Source organism: Marmota flaviventris, chromosome X, assembly GCF_047511675.1.
Source record: "Marmota flaviventris isolate mMarFla1 chromosome X, mMarFla1.hap1, whole genome shotgun sequence".
In the NCBI taxonomy this organism is placed as follows: Eukaryota; Metazoa; Chordata; class Mammalia; order Rodentia; family Sciuridae; genus Marmota; species Marmota flaviventris.
The window spans coordinates 71,867,852-71,875,611 of NC_092518.1; the positions used below are offsets into that span (position 1 = coordinate 71,867,852).

Below are 7,760 nucleotides of genomic sequence, written 5' to 3' on the forward strand. Positions count from 1 at the left end.
AGGGTTGGTGAGAAGTCGTGAGTTTGGTGGGCCCCAGCATGGTGGAAGTCCAGGACTGGACATTTGGAACATGAGGAATGGATAAGGGCCGGGCAGAGGGTGAGGCATCCCAGCAACCCACTTGGGGGCCCAAATGGATGGAGGGGGGCTTTCAGGAGGACTGGGGTGTCTCCACAGTTCCCAGAGACTTGAAAGGGATGTGCAGGATCTATGGTATGCATGTGACTTAAGGATAGACCCCACAGTCGGAAAGGGGCTGAAAAGTCGGGAGAGACAAGGGAACTTACCCCACTCCTGTTGGCCCCGATGAAGAGAGGGAAAGAGCAGCTCAGGAATTTTCCAGGTTCATTTGAAAGGGGAAGGGATGGACTTGGATCCCCTGTGGGAGAAGCCCAAAAATCTCTCCCAAGTTTAGGCACCAGGTGGGAGGTCAGGCAATGGGCGGTGACCAAAGGAGGCAGATTTAAAAGGCTGCTGAAGGAGGCTTTATTGAGACAGAGTGGACAGGAAAAGGGTATGAGGAGAAACTGCATGGGGGCTCTACAGGACTGGAATTTTATAAAGCTTATGGCAGGAGGGGAAGGACTTGGGACAGGAAAAGGTGTTTTTAGAGTCCCTTGTCCCACTGGAGATGGTCTGGGGAACTGGCTGAGATCAGGATTGGTCAGGAGATCCTGCTGATTGACAGGCATTAGCCAGGAGATCCTGCTGATTGACAGGTGTTTCCATTGGTGCCTCATTGGTGTTTCTTTCTGGTGCTCAGGATTCTTGGTGCTTTGTTCCTAAGTCACCGCCACTGACCTGACACTCAAGTGTCAGATCAAAAGTCTCAAACCTTAGGCTTTAAGACCAGCGGAGGCACACTCACTCAGACCATGGTGATCAGATCAGGAACCAAGGCAGGCTTCTCCTGGGGTGGAGCTGGCAGCCAGTTTAGGAGAGAGACCTAGGGAGAAGTTGCAGCTCTCACCAGGGTCAAGATGTGGCTGTAGAGTTTGAGAGCTTGAGGAAGAAGCAGAGGGGTGGGATAGAAGCTTGAGAGAGATTATGAAAAGAGTTGGGATGTCAGTCCAAGTTCTCATCAGGCTCTCCAGTGTGAGGGCCTCAGTGCAGGCTGGCTGAATGTCCGTTCATTTGCTCCACCATTTATACTAAATTTTGGGGCTTCTGACCACCCTTTCAATCCCTATCAGCTGCCATTGAATTTCTCAGTGATGTCATTTGCCCTGGGGTTAAAGCATCTGGTTTGTGGTCCGCATCCTGATTTTTCTTACCTCTCCCCCTTATTGGGATGAGGACAACATGACAGAGACTTCACTCTGAGCTTCTCAGAGTGGGGAGAAATGACTTGTTTGGGCCCAAATGCCATACTGGAAGGCTCTGTAGGTGTGCCTGGTAAGACTGCAGGTTGCAAACTGGAATTTTAAAATGCAGTTGCTTAGGCTAAGGCCTAAGGCCATCCTTGCACTAGTATAATAGAAAAGGTAGATAATGTTATAAGTGCTTAGAAAAGGATAAGCAATTGGGATCCCAGGACTCCAGAGAAGAAATGGCTCAGGCCTGGGGATATAATGCAGTAGGTAGAGTGCTTGCCTCAGATGCACAATGCCCTGGGTTCAATCCCCAGCAACACATACACACACACACACACACACACACACACACACACACACACAAATGGCTGTTTGGATCAGAGATAGGGAAGCAGAGATAATGTTGGAAGGCCTCATTGAGAAGGTAATATTTAAGCTGGCACTTGGGAAAGGAGGAGTAAGGAGCCGATTTCATTGGCAGAGAAGTTCATCCTGTTTTAGGAAAGAGAAAATAACTTGGTGTAGGTGGAAATTCACTCAACAAATATTTATTCAGCACCTACTGAGGGCTGAGCACATAAATGTGATAAAGACAGGCAAAGCTACTGGCTTGGAGCACGTGTTCTGGTGGGGAGATAAATGTGCAAAGAGTTAAGTTGCAAATTGTGGCAAATGCTGTCAAATGATGAACTAGGTTATGATTGAGAATAGCAATGAAGTGGTCTCTTTCCGTGGGGTTATGTGAAGGTACCTTTGAAGAGGGAACCTTTGAGCGGAGGCCAGTTAAGAAGGGAGACATGACAAGAGTGGAGAGACACCTGACTTAGGCTTAAGGAACAATGTGTGCGAAGGCCTAGCAGGTGGAAGGAAGAATGTCCTATTTGTGGCTGGAGTCTAGAGAGCACTGCAGGGAATGGCAGGATATGAGGCTGGTGAGAGGTGGGGTCTCAGAAGCCCTGAGGAGGGCCCCAGATTCCATTCCTAACTGCAGCACAAAGCAGACCAAGTCAAGTTTGTACTGATACTGTGAGGCTGAGAAGGAGGATGCCAACAATTAGGCACATATCCCGGGCTGACTATGAAGCATACCGGTATCTTAGAGCCTCTGGAATGGATACAGAAGCAGATGACAGATTCAGTCACAAGGGATGTATGAGTCCTTCCTTTTCCTGGAAGGTTCTGAGCAGACCTTCCTGGCTCTGATCCTCAGCAACCCCACCCTGCTTCAGGAAACAGGTGAGGTCAAGGTCTGAAAGGAAAGGGCAGTTCCTCACTAGACAGCTTGCTAGAGGTTTGGGTTGGGTTCCTTTTCAGGCAGGGTGGAATGGGTGTATGGGTGGGCCTCTAGGAAAGTTTATTGTAAGACGGGGGTGTGGAATAACATAAGAAAGCAAACACAGGTCTGACTTGGGCCTGTGTGAATGATGGCTAGTGAGTGCCCCAATCCTGAGGGTGTGTTTAGCATGAGTTAGAATACAAACTTTTAGAAGTACTCTGGAACATCAAAATATTAAAGAGTTCTGTTTAATCCCCAGCACGATTACAATCCAAGACTTGTGGATTCGGTGGAGGAGGATTAGATGAATGAATAATACATAGATTAATGTGGAAATACTTACTAAGATGTTTGTAAAGGAGAGAGAAGACCTTTTCCTGAGATGACTGGTCTTTGCTCTTGACCTTTACCAGGAGGGGGAGGAGCACAAGTTGGGAACTCTGCAGGCCCAGCCTTCCTACCCTTTGGCCACTGGGTGTCAACACAACAGTTTGGATTAAGTCTCTCAATTGCTAAGGGGCATGTAGTTTTTAATAGATCTGTCAGCAAACAAAATATTGGTGATCAAGGCCTTGTTGAGATGGTATTTAGAGAAGTGATGGTAAAAAGAATGGGGAAAATGGAGAGCCATTTCTAGAAAGGAATGGAAAAGGGAGAGATGGGGAGTTAAAAGAGAAATGGCCAAAAGATACTTAAGCAAATAAAAAAAAAACTTGTCATTGTAGATGGACAGAATGCCTTTATTTTATTTATTTTTATGTGGTGCTGAGGATCAAACCCAGTGCCTCTCACATGCTAGGCAAACACTCTGCCACTGAGCTACCGCCCCAGCCCAAGAAGCAATTCTTGAAGTTGTTGAAAGACAGAAACGGCAAAAATAGCTGTCCCCACTAGTGACATAATTATTTTGTGGTGCCTTGGTCCTGGATTTAAAACAATGACAGAATAGCGCACAATACTGAATTGTTGCCCAAAACCTGCATCTGTATAGTGATGTGAAATCGGGACACTTTTAAAAATATTTTAAAACTCTTTTATTATTTTTAGTTACACAAAACAGTAGACTATTTTGGCAGAATATACATACATGGAGTATAACTTATTCTATTTAAGATCCCACTCTTGTGTGGAGTTTTCCTGGTCATGTGTACAAATACAAGGCTAGGAAAGTTATGGCCAAGTTTCTTCTGTCTTTCCTATTTCCGCCCCCTCCCTTCCTTCCCCTTTGTCGAATCCAATGGATTTCTATTGTTCCCCTCCTCAACCTCCCTGTGGGTTAGCAATCAGAGCCAATCCCAAGAAACGAAAGGCCACATGTTCTCTCTGAAATAAGGACCCTTAATCCATGTATGTTTCAACATGTCTTTTGGTCACCTTATTAATCAATAATATAATTGATCTTCTAAACTCTTCTATGCTTGAGTTTTTCCCCTGAGTCTAGAACTGTAAAGTGATCTAAAAGTGAGACAACATTACTTTCTTTAGTGTTTTATTTTTTATTGGTGCACTATAGTTATACATAATAGATTCATTATGACACATTTTACATGGACATGACATAATTTGATCAATTTCATTCACAGTATTTCCTCTTCCCTTACTTACCTCCTCTCTCCCCTGACTAACTTCTTGGCCACTGGTATGTTTCTTTTCTTAATGGCAACCAGCTTGAGTTCAAATTTTAACTTTATCTTATACTGGCTATGTGTCCTTCATGGTTTTGGTTTCTGTGGTGCTGGGATTGAACCCAGGGCCTTACATATGCTAGGCAAAAGTGCTCTCCCACTGAGATACATCCAGCACTTGGGTGTGTGTCCTTTGACATAGCTTCTGTGAGCCTAAATTTCCTTGTCTGCAAAATAGGAATAATAAGTATCTCATAAGACCATTGAGGATTCAAGAGTTTATAAATATAAAGCATCTCGTACATTTGCAAGTGTTCAACAAATGATAGATATTATTACCTTGAGTTAATTTCAGGGCTGATTACAGCTGTGTTTCTCTTGAACAGTTTTGTAAAGGATTTTCAGGCTCAATATCCAGACAAGACAGTAATCCCCTAACCCTGTTCCATCTTATGTGTGCAGATTCCCGGTATATGCAAACCCTGGACTTTCCTCTCGGACCAAAGCGGGAAGTGTACCAACTAGTCAGAGCCACTGTGGTTTATCGTCAACTCCACCTAGCTCACTTTAATTTATCCTGCCATGTGGAGCCCCGGGCCCCATAAAGCCCAACCAACCACTTTCCTTCAGGAAGAAATTCCTCAAAGCCTTCTCTGACGTCTAAAGCCTAGACAGAGATGGACATCACACAACACATTCTGCAGACACTGGAATCACAAGCGTCACAGGGTCCTAAGACTCCACTTTATGTGTCAGCAGCAAAAAGGTAGCATGGTTCCTGGGATCCAATGGAATGGCACTTCACCTTTGGACACTGTGTTTGTGCTACTCTATTTCAATGACACTCATAAAAGTGGCTGGAAGGCTAAACTTCCCAGTGGACTAGAGGAAATATTAGAAAGGGGATCTTCTCTTTTGAGGAGGGTCTGGCAAGCAGGCAGCATCCTGCCTAGGTTTTCTGACTCTTCCCAGAAACAACATGGGTCTGCAAATAATCAGTCTGTAAATAATCAGTGTTCCCTTCATTCTTTTAAAGTCACCTTCCAGCAGCTGGGCTGGGATCATTGGATCATTGCTCCTCATCAACTATACCCCAAACTACTGTAAGGGATCCTGTCCTCGGGTACTACACCATGGTCTCAATTCCCCCAATCATGCCATCATTCAAAACCTTGTCAATGAGCTGGTGGACAAGAATGTCCCCCAGCCCTCCTGTGTCCCTTATCAGTATGCTCCCATGAGCATCCTTCTGATTGAGGAAACTGGGAATATTCAGTATAAGGAGTTTGACAGTGTGACTGCTCAGTCTTGTACATGTAGATAATGACACAGGAACAGCTAGCTCGGATTGCCCATGTAATTGGAGAATGGCTGGAAATATCAGTATGAAAGATGTACGTGATCTTAAATCTATAGGTCCTATCCCTTGCCCTAAGTATTGTTTCTTTAGTCTCTTCCCCCATTTGTAATCTACTCAGTTGACCTAGTCAAATTTGGTCACTAGAACAAATCTGACCACTACTATTGGTCAGCACAATTGGACCACCAGTCAGGGCCCTTACTGTCTGGGTAAGATGGTCCTTTGGAGATGTTCTGTTTTGTCTTTTTTATTGTGACCTTGTCAAGTCACTGGCCCAAGCTGATAGAAGTTTATAAAGTATCCCACCAAAGCCTGGGAAAGGTGGACTTTTGCTAGTATTCAGCTTCTAAGGCTCTGGAAGATTTGGAGATTTTTGTACCCTCTTCCTCCCCTCCTGTCTCTTGTAAATGAATGTCTCCTATCCAGACTGCCTGCGTCTAAGCTCTTTCCACCTTCTAATTCTTGGACTTGAGAACTTTGTAAGTAACTGTCTTTATCGGAATCTTCATGTAAACGTGTAGGGCTTTTCCTCTCGGCCTCTGCATCTGGGAAAAGGCCCACAGGGAAGCAGCACCATGGAGTTGTCTGAGATGGCAATTGCTTCAAAACAGCCAGCATTTGTGGTAAAGAGGAGAAGAGCTGTCATTGCTGATTAGGATGAGGGAGATATTTCAAACTTTCTATGGAGCAGTAGGTTTATCACAGGCTGTTTTCTTTTCTTCTTTTTTAATTTTTTTCCTTGTTTTAATTTCTTACATACATGATTTAAAGTCCTGTAATCGCACCCAAAGAAAGTTCCTTGGTAGCTCAGAAACCAGGAGGCCTGTTTGGGGAGGGAGAGGAGGAGAGGACTGTGGTGGAGGGGAGAGGGCCATGCAGAGGCCTAGAGCTGACTTCATTCTGGGCTTGCCTGTTTCATGTATCCATTTGTGCTCTGCACATTAGACTTGGGGAGATGGGGATGAATGGAGCTCAGTTGTGGGCTAACTGATGCTTGTGCTGTGACTCTATATTCCTATGCTGTATTTAAGTGATGGGATGGGGATGTGTTACAAATACCTTGAGGGAAAAGTAAATATGAGAAGATGAAATTTTTAAATATATTGTGCATGTGTACAAATATAACAGTGTAGAATTATAATGCAAAATAATTAAAATATATTTTTGCTGAAGAAGATCATGAACATTTGGGGAACTGGGAGAACAGGTAGAAGGAATTTGTTTCCTTTGTTGGCTTTTAGCTATGATTGAGATCTCTAGTCCCTATGGGGCAGGCTCTGCAGAAGTCTGTTTTCTTAAAGGCATATTGCTGGTGAACAGGACTCACCAACATGCCCTGTTGAGGAAGCCTGGTAAGTCTTTCCTTCTGCCCAACTCTTCCTCATAAGTTAGTACCATTCTTGGTGGGATGGGATTGATTAAGGGTGGGTACATGTGTTTACAAATGTTAATCCCTATCTTTCTTATCCATCATAAATTAACTCATTTTTACCACTCCCTTCTCAACAGTTAATTCTAGCTAGACTAAATATGCTGCAAGTAAATATCTCACAAGTGTATGCATACATAAATGCTATTCTTCCCTTTAAGGAATTGTTCCTTAATATTGCTTTGTCCATCTACCTACTGTAGCTTTAGGAATCGGCTAAGGTTTTTTTTGTTGTTGTTGTTGTTTTTCCCAATCTCGGTGGCTCCCATGCCCCTCCAGACTCGCGTAGGTGTCCACTTTGAGTTCACATAGCATTACATGCTCTCCCTCAGTATACACTAGTATAACTGTCTATTGCAAAAAAGGATGGAGCCCATTTTGAGGGGTTTCACCCGTGTCATACCCCTATTCTCTATTGCCAGACCCCAGTACCTAGTGAGTCATTAACAGAAAGACAGAATACTAACAATACTTCTTACAGAGTGGGAGATCCAACCCAGGGTCTCATCTGTGCTAGACAAGTGGCCTACCCCTGAGCTTTATACCCAACGCAACAGTGACATTTTTGTGGGGGATGCATTCTTCCTGATACAATAATAGTTCACTAATTTTTAATTGGAATAAATGTAATTTATGCATATACTTTGTACATAAATTAAGATGATTAATAATTGTGCCCCATTTCAAAAGCATGCTACAAATGTCAATAGAATGTGACAGTTTCGTTACTGAACAAGGCAGTTTGTGAAATCATATG

At 43.9% G+C, this 7,760-nt stretch overlaps 1 pseudogene; it reads left to right on the forward strand.

Annotated features, from left to right (window-relative positions):
• The first annotated feature begins 4,687 nt into the window (after positions 1 to 4,687).
• LOC114089731 (bone morphogenetic protein 15-like) lies at positions 4,688 to 5,538 on the forward strand (annotated as a pseudogene).
• The last annotated feature ends 2,222 nt before the right edge of the window (positions 5,539 to 7,760 follow it).